Source organism: Phalacrocorax carbo, chromosome Z (genome assembly GCF_963921805.1).
Source record: "Phalacrocorax carbo chromosome Z, bPhaCar2.1, whole genome shotgun sequence".
Taxonomy (NCBI): Eukaryota; Metazoa; Chordata; class Aves; order Suliformes; family Phalacrocoracidae; genus Phalacrocorax; species Phalacrocorax carbo.
Window position 1 is genome coordinate 46779758 of NC_087548.1, and position 15524 is coordinate 46795281.

A 15524-nucleotide genomic window follows, 5' to 3' on the forward strand; every position below is an offset into this window, starting at 1 on the left:
TACTTTCTTTCAGAGTTATTCACTACTATATTAAAATACCTTGACTCTTGAAATAATTATTTTCTCCCCTCCCTGATATCTAACAAACCAAATATAAAATCGCAAATGCCATGTGATGAGTCCAGAAAAGTGAATCTTAAATCCTAACAAAAAAACTACAGGTCAGAAACTCTTCTATCAGAGTATGCCAAAGTATGAGAAACAAATACCTTGTAGAAATATGTCATTTTTGTTGAATTTTTAGTTGGAAATTCACAAGACATTTAATAGCTGGTATTCTAGACTTTATGTTATACTGTAATTTCTTATCGCAGTATTTTAAAACATAATTTCAAATTTTTTTTTAAATATTGTGAAAAACCAGGCAAATAGATTTTGCAATCTTTGTATTTTCTGAACAATACCTATGCAACTGTGATCAGCTATATAAATAATATGCAACCTGTCAAAACCTATTTCAGTATGAAGCAAATTAGGCCTTTATCTTCTATAGACCAAATGGGCTAAAGAAGCTATTATATGGACATATTACTATTTAGAAATGTGAAAAATGGCTCTGTGCATTCAAGTTATTCATTAGAAAACAGCTAGTCCATTACTATGAAGAAAGAATGAAGAGGATTGTTGCCAGAGACTGTAATTGGCTTCCTCAAGAGATATATTTTAAAATACAGAATAAGAAAAGCCTACAACAAAGATTTATATATTGGGTTCTACAAGATGGTCACTTGAACTTTAACTTTCTCTGTCATTACTGTAAAGACACTTCAATGGCTCAAAAACCAATTGAACTTTGATGTCTCCCACCTCCATGCAGTATGTCTTAAGGTACTGCAGTGCAAAAACCTTAATGGGTAATGATGTCTGTTAATATTTCTTCTCTTTCAAATAGTGGAATCACTGGGATGTCATTTTTAATACAATATTGTAATAATTAAAGTATTTCCATTTCTCTCCTGTTATGACAATGGATTTTTCCATAGATAATAATTTTCATTTATCCCCAATATGTCTATTATTGTAATTTTTTATAATATTTTGCAGAAGTTTTAGGTGATAATTCTTTCCCACCCATTAGGAAAATGTGGCTCTCCCTTTTACTTTTTTAGTACTTATTACTCCCACAATTACCAAAGATAGCAAAAATCGATGTAAGTTAAAAAAAAGGGGGATGTTGAGGTTTCAGTTTATTAAGTATCATCAGGGTTCAGACCATAAACTTCAAATTTCACCAATGAAAACACAGAAGTATATGCATAGACACCTCCATCTCCATAGGTGAATATTTAGTCAAAAATTCATTTGAAAAATATCTTTTTGATTGTTGCTATAAATTCGATGGTTTGTTTATTTGCAGCAGAACTTTAAAAATAGTAAGGGCAAATAATGGAAAATTAGTTTGGTAACCTAATTTTGTATTTTCATGAGATTCAGTAATGCTTCAATTCAATATGCCCCTACAAATAAAGATTTCTAATAATTAATAATAATAATCATTATCACAATAATAATATTCACAATAATAAAAAAACAACAACAATAATAGTTATAATCATCATCACCATCATCTTTCAGAGAATCACACAGAATCACAGGTTGGAAGGGACCTCAGGGATCATCTAGTCCAATCCTTGTAGGAAGAGCACAGTCTAGACAAGATGGCCCAGCACCCTGTCCAGCCGAATCTTGAAGGTGTCTAATGTGGCCAAGTCAACCACTTCCCTGGGGAGATTATTCCAATGGTTGACTGTCCTCACTGTGAAAAATTTCCCTCTCATGTCCAGTTGGAATGTCCCCAAGAGCAACTTGTGTCCACTCGCCCTTGTCCTCTCCATGTGACTCCGGGTAAAAAGGGAGTCTCCGTCTTCTTTATCACTACCCCTTAAGTACTGGTACATGGTGACGAGATCCCCTCTGAGCCTTCTTGTCTCAAGACTGAACAAACCCAGTTCTCCCAGCCTATCCTCATATGGCAGCTTCCCTGTCCTTTGATCATCACCTTCTCTGGACCCCTTCCAGCCTGTCCATGTCTTTTTTGTATAGTGGGGACCAGAACTGTACACAGTACTCTTACAACATTTCTGAATTTATATTTATAAAATCAGAGGTAACAAAGGTAAGTGTATGCTCTTTTATTTTATTTATCTGACTACAAAGCCCTGCTTAGACAGTATTTCAACTCTTATCATTATGATAAACAATATATTGTGTTTACAAAGTGTTAATCTTTTTACAGACATCCAATTTCATATAGAGATGTTCTCATATGATTAACATGAACATTTCATAAAAGTTAGTGGAAATTTTGCACTGTGTAATAAAATGTTGTGCCATTTCTCATGAACTTACATTGTAGTTTGCTATACTCTAAGAAAGAATTTGTAGTACCTCACAGAATAAGTGTTAGATAAAGTTAATGAACATATTTCTGTACTTCAGTATTAATAAATAATGTATCCTTCAAAGTCTTGTATAAAAGGTGAAATCTATTAAAGATTTATATTTGAGAGAACATGGCATATGTTTGATATTCAACTACAGTTAATCAAGTTGCTTTGATTTTATCATAATGTTAATAATTATTCATGTTTATCATGCATTTTCAAATGAAGAAAGGTACTAAAAGACAACTAAAAGAAACCTTTTTTCCCTTCATTCTTCAGTTTATATTTAAATTAACATAAAGTGGGGTATTATTCATCAATGTATTCTGATACTTGTTTTACTTAGCTGCAAACAACGGGTCCTCATCGGTAGAATATATGATATATATTTAAGAAAGACTGATGGGTGTCATTGGATATTGTGCTCCATTTAGATTCAAGCATTGTAATTAGGTTTTGTTCTAAACAAAGCTTTCAGTCTACTTACAATATATGGCATAAGAGGTGGAGTTTTCTATGATGGGTCCAAAATTCTGATTCTAAATCGTTAGTCAGCAGTATTCCTCTGTCCAAATAGTAGACATTCATTGAACTATTATTTTAATTCATTGAACCATTAGTACATTCATTGAACTATTATTTTAATTTTTTGCTGAGGTATTTAACAAAATTCTTCAATCCCAAATCTTTGATAATAATATTTCAAATATGCAAGATATTAATTAAAATTAAATTGTAATGATATCTTTTTCTGATTGTGTTCTTTATTTGTCAGATTCATCATAAAGGATGTAAATATAATTCATGGGAAATTAGCAGGAAAGCATCATTACTTCAGTTAAAAGATGTAGAAACCCAGTCATATAGGAGTGAAATGACTCATGAATATTAACTAATTATTTGTATTATATTAGAAACTAATTAGAAACCTTGTTATGTTGACCTTATTAAGAGTCAGCTTTTGATTTAGACACACAACTAGACATACATGAAAAGCATAAAAAGACAACATAGCCTTTTATAGACCATTAAGCATCTTTTTATATGCATTTGTGTACAGTTATTTTATGTATTGACTATATTATTTTAGTGCAAACCTCCAGCTCTGTGTAGGTATTTTTCTTGTTTCAGGATATTTAAAAAATGAAACCCTACCTATGTTTAAGTAAAATCCATAATTCCATTTTCTCCTCTGCTAAAATGGGAATGCCATCTGAACTCAGTACCCTGATATAAGTCATCTGTTGCCCGAATTTTATGACAGCATTATGCTATTATTATATACAGCTGAAGTCACATTATTCCTTCTGTGAGACTAAAGAATACTTCTGTGAACAAATTTTGCTCTCATGAATTTTGGGAAAGCAAGTATGATCAATTTTGCCCAGCTTTATACACAAGTGACACAGCAAATTACTCACCCACAGAGACTGGGAATAAGAAAATTATAAAACACCTGTTTAGATCGATGCTGCCATTTAAAGTAATTTTCAACAAACTGTTTATAGATGCACCTGACCCTCTTTCTTTCTTCTTCATTCCTTAAACTTCTTGTATTGAGAAAAAGCTACTCCACAGCTTTGGAAAAACAGTTATTAGAAAGCAAAGCATATCAATAACAAGCAAAGAGTATTATTAGCTCAAAAGGTACGTAAACTTATAGGTCAGTCAGTAAACTACATATAAAGCATAGCAGAATGAATAGTATTCTAATCTGCCTAATTCAACTCCTAAATCAGATATGAGAATATCTATTGTATACTGTGCATTAAGAGTTTCAAAATGAATAGACCTTAGCTCTCTGAAACTGCTGCAGTTATATGGTCAAAAGTGATAACACTTTAGGGCTTCATCTTCCTATCATTCAGGTCAATACTGTATTTGCAGAGAAGATTCCTGAGAGCAGGACTGAGCACAGATTTGAGCACTGTCTCCTTGCAAATTCATGCTTTTAATAGTCAACACTGAATATTTCCCTTAGTTGTATTCATAGTGTTGATAACAGTTAAAAATAAAAAAAAACCAAGAGAAATCTGTGAATGGTGTTGTTGTGGCTCTGAGTGTTGATTTTAATGAATCGAATAATATTCTGAGGTGATATTTTGCCATCGGAGATCCCATACATTAATGTGTTGGAAATCATGTGATGGGAGTACAAATAATAAAAAGAAATCTCCATAGCCACGTTTGAATATTCAAACACTTTATTCTGGGGAAGAATGAGGTATAAAAGGAAAGTGTCTCATAGATACATATGAAAGAAATATTCTCCTTGAAATTACTGTTCTTAAGTACATCCAATAACTGATGAGCAAGTGCTATTTATTATACATGTTTACTCAGCGACTTTTCAGTCAGTGCTTCGTGTGGAGTGGCCCCTACATGTTGGTGTTTTCCTCTGTTTCAACCTAATGAAATAAAGGGTGGAACATATAAGTCTAATGACTTCAGTCTGCTGTTTAGTTCAAGGCAGAGGTTTTAAAATGATATTGTCCTCAGAACTCATGCTGCCAGAGACCTTTCTGCCAAGCCTCTCAAAAAAGATTTTGTAAGTACCTGAATACATGGGTATCTGGATGCCAGATAAAGGATATCAGAGAATTGCTAACAGTAACTATCTCTCTACCATAACCTTGGTGAGAACTAGTGTGATCTGGCTTGTGAAAAATACCAGAGTTAAATGCCTGAGTTGAGGAAGTCTTAGTGAAATTTATTACATAGGGTTTGCTTAGTTTTGTTTTTTTTTTTAAAGCAAATACTAAACTTGCATCTCCCCTCCCCCCACCCCCCCTTCTTCCTTTCATACAGAATGGATTCTTTAAGGTCCTCTGGATTCAAATATTCTCTTGTATGAGAGTTGATAATGGATAATTCAAGTTCCTCCACTGGCCTGAAGAATACTAAGAAAACAGTTCTCTTTCAAGTTTTATAAATATCAGGCTTCAAGTAGAGGGAGTCTAGGTCACAGATTTATGTCCCAGCAAGACTGAAGTGGTGTAATGGGCAACTCAAATAATGATATCTTCCAAAATAAAGAAGTTCTTTGTTTCAAATATAGGACTTAAGGAATATGTTCTGAGGATGCATAAGCATCAGTTAATTGTACCAGAAAATGTATCTGGGGGAGGAAAAGTGAAATTGACCTGACCTTTTTAGGCATAGGGGGTTTTAGCTACAAGCTTTTTAATTTGAAAGTAACTTTAAAAAAACTTGAAACTTCAAAACTGATTTTGAAAATTAATATTTAACTGATTCTTCTGGCATTTGCTTACATTCATAATCTTTCTGTCTCTTCCTCTTCACACACTTTTTCCAGTAGCAGGACAAGAAAAGTAACACTAGGAGCAAAGGAAAATAAGAAGGCAAACAAAGGAGGAGTAAACCCACCATCTAAGACTGTCAATATCAAAGACCTGACTATTTGTGTCTTTACTTACTGTAAAGGAAACAAAATATTTTAGGTGAATAACTTAAAGTTATTGAACTTAATAAATTTTATGAACTTTATTTTTATATATTTATGTATTTATATTTGTAGTTATAAAATGATCTTTAGAAAATTATAATTGTAATAAATATAACTGTATGACAATTATGATATGAATGTATAATATGAAATATAATTATATGATATATAATTATATTTAAATGCATATCTAGAAATATACTTAGAAATATAGAAATTTATAAAAGTACAGACTTATTGAAGTTACTAAATTTGATAGATTTGAAAACAGGAATTAATTAAAAGCTGTAACTGCAAGACATGGTAACACCTAGACAATGTTAGTTGTTTTTAAGAATATAAGCAATTGACTTGCATTTTCACAACGACAGCTCTCATTGAAGTAAGTTTTTTTAAAAAGTCGGTAGTAATTTTAAGGTTATAAAACTTGGAAGGAATGGTAGGATTGAGATTAGCAGTAGTTGGTTAGCTAATGTAGGAAGCACTACAACTGTTGTGCTGGAGGTTTGTTGGTACAAGAACATTATAGACGCTGCCTCACCATTTCAAATAAAGACAAATTGACCTTTACCTCTCAAAGCTGCAAAATAATATAACAGGCTTTTGAAAGAACAAAAATCAATCCGTTTTTATGAGCATGACCAATGTGAAAAAGTATCTTTTGGAGACTGCAGTTAGCAGGTAATATTTAGATAAAAGGTTGGGGAATGTTTCTCCAGATTTTACTTGCATATGTATTCTTTTACAGGATTATGAATGGTTCTGTAGAAAATATAAGCCCTTTTAGTGAATGACCATACACATCTGTCAGATATATTGTTGCCTGAATGACTTCAGGGAATCAAGGCTTCATTTGAAATAAATAATAATAATAAAAAAAACCACCACAAAAAAACCCCTAACATAAAAGAGGAAAAGAAGGAAACCTGTGGTTTTTGCAGCTGCATATTTTACCAAGGATCTTGTTCTCATTCAGTTACCTAATCCATGCATATACCTAAGCAAGCATATCCATATGTAACTATGATATATAACATGATATTATATGGTATGGTGTGTTATGTTATGGTATGATATGATATAAAATACGATATATGAGGATATAATAGCATATGATAGAATACAATAGAATAGAATATGAAAAAAATATGATATAATATGATATAATACACAATATGACATGATATAAAATAATATGACGATATAGTATGACATAATATGCTATATAATATAATATGCTACAATAGGATATGATAAAATACGATATGCTATAATATGCTATATGTTATAATGTAATATAATATGTTATAATGTGATATAATGTGATATAAAGTAATATAATGTAATATAATGTAATATAATACAATGTAATATTATATAATGTAATATAATGTAATGTAATGTAATGTAATACAATATAATATAACATGACATAGCATAACATTAACATAACATTAAAATAACATTAACATAATACAATACAATACAACATAAACCAACATAATACAAAATAATATAATATGCTATAATATAACATGCTATAACATGCTATAACATAATATGCTAAAATATGCTATAATATGCTATATTATGCTATAATAAAATATAACAGAACAAAACAGAACAAAACAGAATGGAACAGAACAGAACAAAACAAACATAACATAACATAACATAACATAACATAACATAACATAACATAACATAACATAACATAACATAACATAACATAACATAACATAACACAACATAACATAATAGAATACAATGCAACATAATACAAAATAATATAATATGCTATAATATGTTATAAGATACTATAATACAAAAAAATAAAAAAATAAAAATATAGAAAAGATATAATACAATATAATAAAATACAATATAATACAATAAAATACAATATAATAGAATATAATATAACAAAATACAATATAATACAATATACTATACTATATTATACTATACTATGATATGATATAATATAATATCATGTGATATAATGCGATATAATGTAATATAATGCGATATAATGTAATATAATACGGTATAATACGGTATAATACGGTATAATACGATATAATACGATACGATACGATACGATACGATACGATATGATATGATATGATATGATATGATATGATGTAATGTAATATGATGTAATATAATGTAATGTAATGTAATAATACAGAATAATATAGAATAATATAGAATTATAATATAGAATTATAATATAGAATTATAATATAATATAATACTTCTGTAAGATTGATGGGGCATGATTTCAGCAAGTGTTGAGATGTATATTTTTATGAGGGGTCAGGAGGAGAAGGTGAGTTATAGTGGCTCTCGGCTGGTAGCGAGGGTGTTAAGGGTGCAGTTACTGCTTAGTATGATTACAGATAGTAAGATAATGGCTAGTGTTACTTTGTGAGAGATAGTCTGTTCTACTGCTAGTAGTCCACCAATTAAAGCGTATTTTGAATTTGAAGCTTATGGTGATGCTAAGATTGAATATACTGCTAGGCTTGACAAAACCAGGAGGAAGAAGAGGTTTAAATCGGAAGGGAGAAAGGAAGAGGAGGGGGAATTCAGATTGTGATTACAAGAAGAAGGGCTAATATGGGAGTTATAAAGAAGAGAAGTGGGGAGGAGATGAATGGAAGAATTGGTCTTTAATAAAAAGTTTTACTCCATCTGCTACAGGTTGCAGAAGGCCATAGGTTTCTACAGTGTTTGGGGTTTTTTGGGCTTGCATACAGCTTAGGGCTTTTCATTAGGAAGGTAACAGAAATTAGAATTGGGATAGCATATTGTAAGATTATAATAAGGTAGTTTGATGTGGGGAACCAGGTCATGACTGGTGCTAGGGAGAGGATTTGAACCTCTGGTTAAAGAGTTTCAGCCTTCTGCATTTACTGGACTCCGCCACGCTCTTCGCCCTTTTTTAGGATGAGGGATGTGTGGGTGCTCTTTTTGGTAATTTAAGTTGGGTTCATTACTTATATAGGAGGCGTGCTTGTAGTATTGGCCTCACTTTTACAGTCCTTTCATGCTAGGGAAAGTGCATGCACAGATAGCAACCGACCTGGATTGGTACGGCCTGAACTCAGATAATGTAAGGCTGTTACTCGCTGAAAAAATGAACCCTTAATAGTGGCTGCACCAGTAGGATGTCCTGATCCAACACCAAGGTCACAAACTTCTTTGTCAATATGGGCTCTCGAAGGAGATTGCACTGTTATCTCTGGGCTACCCAGAGATAGCCATCATATTGGGTCTGGTTACTGTTAGTAGGTTGAGAGGTTGCTCTTGGTTAGGAGGCATGGTCTTGGTTTTGGAGGGTTCATTTTTCTCCAAGATTGCCCCAATCAAAAAACGCAGGCCAGTGTTTTGAGGGTGGTGAACCTGGTAGGTTTGAGTTGTTGTGGAGTGGTCGCTGATTTTTAAGTTTCACAGGGTCTTCTTGTCTTATGTATTTATTCCTGCTTTTACACAGAAAGATCAAATTCACTGGTTATCTGTAAGAGACAGTTAGGACCTCGCTTAGCCATTCATACAAGTCTTGATATATGGGACAATCGATTGTGCTACCTTCACACTGTTAGGATACTGCAGCCATTAAACATGGTGTCACTGGGCAAGCATCACCTTCAATACTTGGTTGGCTGAAGGCTATGGTTTTTGGTAAAGAGTGGGGCCCTGGGTTTGCCTAGTTCCTTCTACAGATTTTCATCTTTCTAATGGGTGCTCCTGAGTTGAGTAGACAGGGTGGATTTAATGTCTAGTCCTGTTAGGTTTGTGGTATTAGCTGTGGTCTGTTAATAATGTAGATGTGTAAGCTTGTGCTTGAGAGCGGAGGGGCCCCAGTTACTCATTTTGCATTAGTCCTCCTATTGTTATAATTAGCCTGTTAGCAATAAGGGAGTTGTACTGGTTTTGGATTTTTAGGTGTAGAGCTTTGACACACTCTTTGTTGATGGCTGCTTGAGCGTCTACAGTTTGGAGAATAAGAGTTGATTAGTTATCTGCTAGGGGAGATTGTGTTCTTTTTTAAAGGAGCTGTACCCCCTTTGAATTGCTCTTGATTCACTACATAGTAGTTAGATTGAATTGTCCATGGAGAAGAATTAAGAGAACTTAGATTCATTTCACAGACAAATAGGTATGACCCAGCTCAGTTGGCTTTTTGCCTCTACTAACAAATCGTCCCACTCTTTTGCAACAGATATGGGTTTGCTCAGAGATAGCTGCTTGTAAGTAGCTCATTTGGGTTTTGGGGTGACAAGCTTAAGTTCATTTTGCTTTGTAGTGTTTATTAAATCATGATGCAAGAGGTACAAGGGTTTGTCTTTGCTGCTTGTTTCTTGGTTTTTCATCATTACTTCATCTTTCCCTTTGGTACTGGTCTCTATCACACCAAGTAAGTGCCTTTTCTATTGCCTATACTACGTTGGGAGATGTTTCAGTTTGGTGGTGAAGTGAGTTTTAACTTAATTGCACTGCAGTTGCGTGGCAGATATCTTTCAGGTGTAAACTGAAGGTTTTCATGTTATAGCTACATCTCGGTTTACTAAATGCACTGTCCAATACACTTACCTTGTTAAGACTAATGTCATCTTCAGCTGATGGGCATATTAGTTACGGGAGCTTATAGCTTGTGAGAAGGGTGATGAGTGGTATGTACGTGCCCCAGGGCAGGCTTAAAGGGAGGCTCTGTTGTCCCACTTTACTGCTAAATCTGCCTTCTAAGGAGAAATTTTCTATTTTAGAAAATGTAGCCCATTTCTTCCATTCCATGAGTGAGACCTTGACCTGTCTTGCTAGTGGGGTTAGAGCTATTGTGTTCACTGCTGTACTTTCAGAGGAGGTGAGCTGACAACAGCGGTATGTAGGCTGTCTTGGCAAGGAGTGTTTAAGCGTATTGTGGGTTATCAGTTATAGAACAGGCTCCTCTAAGTGGGTTTGGGGCACCGTCAAGTCCTTAGAGTTTTAAGTATTTGTGCTCGTAGTTCTCAGACAGATACTTTGGTGGAGTAAGTATCAAGATGTAGGGCTAGGCATAGTGGGGTATCTAATCCCAGTTTGTGTCTTAGCTTTAGTGGTGTTTAATCAATCATGGATGCTAGGATCATTTTGAGGGTGGTCTTAGGTGTATCTTAGGCTTATGACAGTTCAGTTGAATTTTGATCCTAGTTGCTGTGATAGCATGGTACCACTCTTTACACCACGGTCTGTTTAATTTGGCGCTCTCACATGACAGAAGTGGCTGGCACAAGATTTACCAACCCTAGGTGTTGCTATAACTAAGTAAAGCTTGCACTTACTGCTTAATGTTAACTCCTGCTGACTACCTGTGAGGGTGTGGCTGAGCAAGGCGTGTTGGGCTGCTGCTGTGGGTGTGCCTCATACCCACTCCTCTCACCTTAAATTAAACAAGAAATCGAGGGTATTTACACTGGGGCACAAATACTTACATGTGTACGTTTAGCAAGAATTAATGGTAAGGTTAGGACGATGTCTTTTGATTCTGGATGCATGTGGCAACCATCTTGGTATCTTCTGTGCCATGCTTTTTTGTAAAGTACAGGGACAGGTTTGTTGTTTGTTGTTTTTGAGGATGAGCTCTTTTAATAATTTGGGGTGTAGTTATGTGTGTATTTGTACAAAATGCATGTTGTTACTTTGTTAATGTAATTCCAGTGTTGATGGTGTGTGTAAAATGTGAATAAAATATGTGATGATTATACAGTGAAAATTTGGTTGAAATCTACTGGTGGTGTTTAGAAAGTTAGAGGATGTATAAAAGTAAGAAATTATGTCCTACAAGAATTCATCAAAGGGCAACATAGTAAAAGTCAGTGGACGCACCATAACCAAAGGGAAAACAAAGAGCATTAGTGTGAAAATGATTGCCCATATACACTAACCACCTCATTCAGTAATTCCTGAGGATCAGAATCAGGATGCAATGCATTGTATACTCAGACTTAAATTGTGTTTTCTCTGCATCCCTTGGAAGGGTGACCTGTGAAGGTGACAAAAACAAAAGTGCTAAGGCTACCTAGATGTGACAACTGCAAGGGAGAACGTTGATACATAGCCAGCCAGATGTTTCAGTGAAAAGCAAGGAAAAGGGATTAACCAAGTTATGGCCTATTTATAGGAATCGGAGGCACAAAAGAGCAAGTCATTCTAGGGGTGTAGGGGGAATGAATGGTCCTGAAGATAGTCATGTAGTGTCTTAAATGTGGTGGGTTGCTGATTTCATGTGAGAAGATCAATTAATAGATAATCTGGTACTTCAAATGCCAGCATGGCAAGAGATGATGGAGTTGTATGTCCTGTCACCATTCAAGGTATGTATTGAAACGCTGCCATATCTCAGCAACAGTAACATACAGTACTTTAGTTGTATACTTTTAGCATTGGTAATAGGCTTTGTTTTCTAGTCCATTCATTAAGCAGCCACTTGCCAGGGCTGTGGACAGGAAGGGGGTATGCCCATTTATGTGTTGACGTACATAGTATATGCATTAAATATCTTGCCTAGAATTAACGTAATGTATATGGTGTATATAAGTTAACGTACGATAGTACATATGGTTGTGTAGATCATAGAATCATAGAATTATTAAGGTTGGAAAAGACCTCTAGGATCACCAAATCCAATGGTCAACCCAACACTACCATGCCTCCTAAACCATGTCCAGAAGTGCCACGTCTACACATTTTTTTAATACCTCCAGGAATGGGACTCCACCACCTCTTTCGTCAGCCTGTTCCAGTGCCTCATCACACTCTCACTAAAGGCATTTTTCCTAATGTCTAACCTAAACCTCCCCTAACAGAACTTGAGGCCATTTCCTCTTGTCCTATCACCTGTAACTTGGGAAAAGAGACTGACACCCACCTCACTACAACCTCCGTTCAGGTAGTTGCAGAGAACAATAAGGCCTCCCCTCAGACTCCTTTTCTACGGACTAAACAACCCCAGTTCCCTCAGCTACTCCTCATAAGGTTTGCTCTCCAGACCCTTCACCAGCTTTGCAGCCCTTTTCTGAACATGCTCCAGCAGCTCAGTGTCCTTCTGAGCACAGTATTCAAGGTGCAGCCTCACCAGTGCAGAGTTTCCTACTCCTGCTGGTCACACTATTCCTGACACAAGCCAGGATGCTGTTGGCCTTCTTGCCCACCTGGGCACACTGCTGGCTCATGTTCAGCCGGCTGTCAACCAACACCCCCACATCCTTCTCCTCTAGGCATCTCTCCAGCGACTCTTCCCCAAGGCTGTAGCACTGCATGGGGTTGTTGTGACCCAAGAGCCGGACCTGGCACTTGGCTTTGCTGAACCTCATACAAATGACCTTGGCCCGTAGATCCAGCCTGTCCAGATCCCCCAGCAGAGCCTTCCTTCCCTTGATACTTGTATCATCTGAGGATTTGGCAGGCAGGGGGTGGGGGAGGAGGAGACAGGGGAAGAAGGGAAGTAAGGGGACATGGGAGTTCCTGTGGTTGAGGTTTACAGTGTCAGTTTTTCAGACCTTAGACAAAAGCCAGGCAGGTACTACTATGACTTATTTTTACTTTTGGGGGGACTGTGCTTTGTTTTAGGGGGTTGGAAGTTGCATCTAATCTGTTGCCATATTATGGGTTGGTTGGTTTGGTGTTGGCATCTGTTGTGGGGTGTGGGTGGTTGTTGAGTTTGGGGTTTTCCTTTGTGTTGTTGGTACTATTTATGGTCTATATGGGTGGGATGTTGGTGGGTTTTGTATATGTATCATCTTTAGCAGCTGGTCCTTTTCCTGAGGCTTGGGGAGGTTGGCATGTTATGGGGTATACTGTGGGGTTTGTTTTGGTACTTGTGGATGGAGTGGTTGTTGGAGGTCTTGTTAAGTGTTGAAAGTTGGTGGCGGTTACTGTTGAAAGTGGGTGATGTTTTCAGTTTGGTTAGATTTTCATGGTGTGGCCATGTTTTATTCATGTAGGGTGGGAATACTTGTAGTAGCAGTGTAGAGATTGTTGTTGACTTTGTCTCTTGTGTTGGAGTACAAGCTCCAACACAGTTCAGGCAGTTTAGGTGTTTGGGGGAGACCAGAGAATAGTTTAATGTAAAATACCAGCTTCGGGAGTTGGAGATAGAGGTTTAAGTATAGAGGTATTTGTTGGTGATCTTGGGTGGAACTATAAGAAAAGAGGTGTAGTCTTCATTCTTTGGCATCCAAGACCAAATTTTTTTGTAAACTACTAGTAGTTGAGTATTTTTTTTTCTAGGGTTCTGATGATGAAGAAGAGTATTAGGACAATGGTGAAGTAGATGAGGGAGGCTAGTTGACAGATAATAATGAATGGGTGATCCTTTGGTTGTCTGCCCACTCATTTTAGCATGAAGAAATTAGAGGCTAGGATTCAGAACAGGAGTTGGGAGAGAGGGTTGAAGGCTATTGTGTGTTGCTTGGATTTGTGGAGGAGGGTCTTAGGGAACAGGACTAGTATGGAGGCGGCTAGGACTAGTACTCTTCCTAATTTGTTGGGGATTGAGTGTAGGATAGCATATGCAAATAGAAAGTACCATTTGGGTTTGATATGAGGAGGTATGACTAGTGGGTTTGCTGGGGTGAAGTTTTCTGGGTCTCCTAGCAGGCCAAGTGAGAATAGCTCTAAGGTTGTTAGCAGGAGTAGTACAAGTATGAATCCTAGGATGACTTTCAGAGAGAAGTAGGGGTGAAATGGAATTTTGTCATAGTTTGATGTGATCCTTAGCAGGTTGTCTGAGCCAGATTCATGGACGAAGGTGAGGTAGACTAGAGTAGGTCCTGTGATTATGAAGAGGAGAAGGAGGCACAGGGTAAAAAAACAGGTTAGTGTTGGGTTGTCTACTGAGAGCCCCCCTCAGGCTCATTCTACAAGGGTTTGGCTGGTGTATGGGGTAGCTGAGAATAGATTGGTAATAATGTTTAACATCATGAAGTTCAACAAGGCCAAGTGCCAAGTCCTGCATCTGGGTCAGAGCAATCCTATATAGGAATACAGAATGTGGGATGACAGGGTTGAGAACTTACTGCTTAACTGTCTTGTTGATGAACTATGATATGAAAAGCAGTATATTGTGATCTTGAGAGAAGAAAAAGTAGCAGATTCATGGGAATTTTTAACAGGAAACCTGTTCTTGAGAAACAGGAAGCAAGAAAATTAAACACAAAAGTCTGGGGGTATAGGTGTGTTGGGCGGACATACAAAGACGTATGTATATTTAGAGTTCTTTTAATCTCATCCTCTTGGAAATTCATATATGTGGCATATCAAAGAAACATTTGAGTGTTTTTCACAAATGAAAATGTTAACATGAGTATTTACCTTCAAATGACATGAAAAATTAGAAATTTTTTGTTGGTGGTGTTTTTTAGTGGGGGAAATAGAGGATCTGGTTGTTTCTGAAAACTTTGTTGTACCTTCAGCATTTGCATTTTATCAAATATGCAGAATTAAAATGTGTTGATGATTTTATATAACATTGTATTTGCTAAAAATTTTAGATGTTTATAACATTTTAGTGAATTAACAATTTGTTATTATCCTATGTTAGATTGTATAAGCCATGAACCATCAGGCTCCAACCTCAAAAATCTTCTCTCTTCTCCACTGTTATGTCAGTGGAAAAGCTTCAGAGGGAG

The 15524-nt window shown here is 35.9% G+C and overlaps 1 pseudogene; it reads right to left on the bottom strand.

Annotated features, from left to right (window-relative positions):
* Positions 1 to 14097: 14097 nt before the first annotated feature.
* On the bottom strand, positions 14098 to 14814 carry LOC135310674 (cytochrome b-like; annotated as a pseudogene).
* Positions 14815 to 15524: the final 710 nt, after the last annotated feature.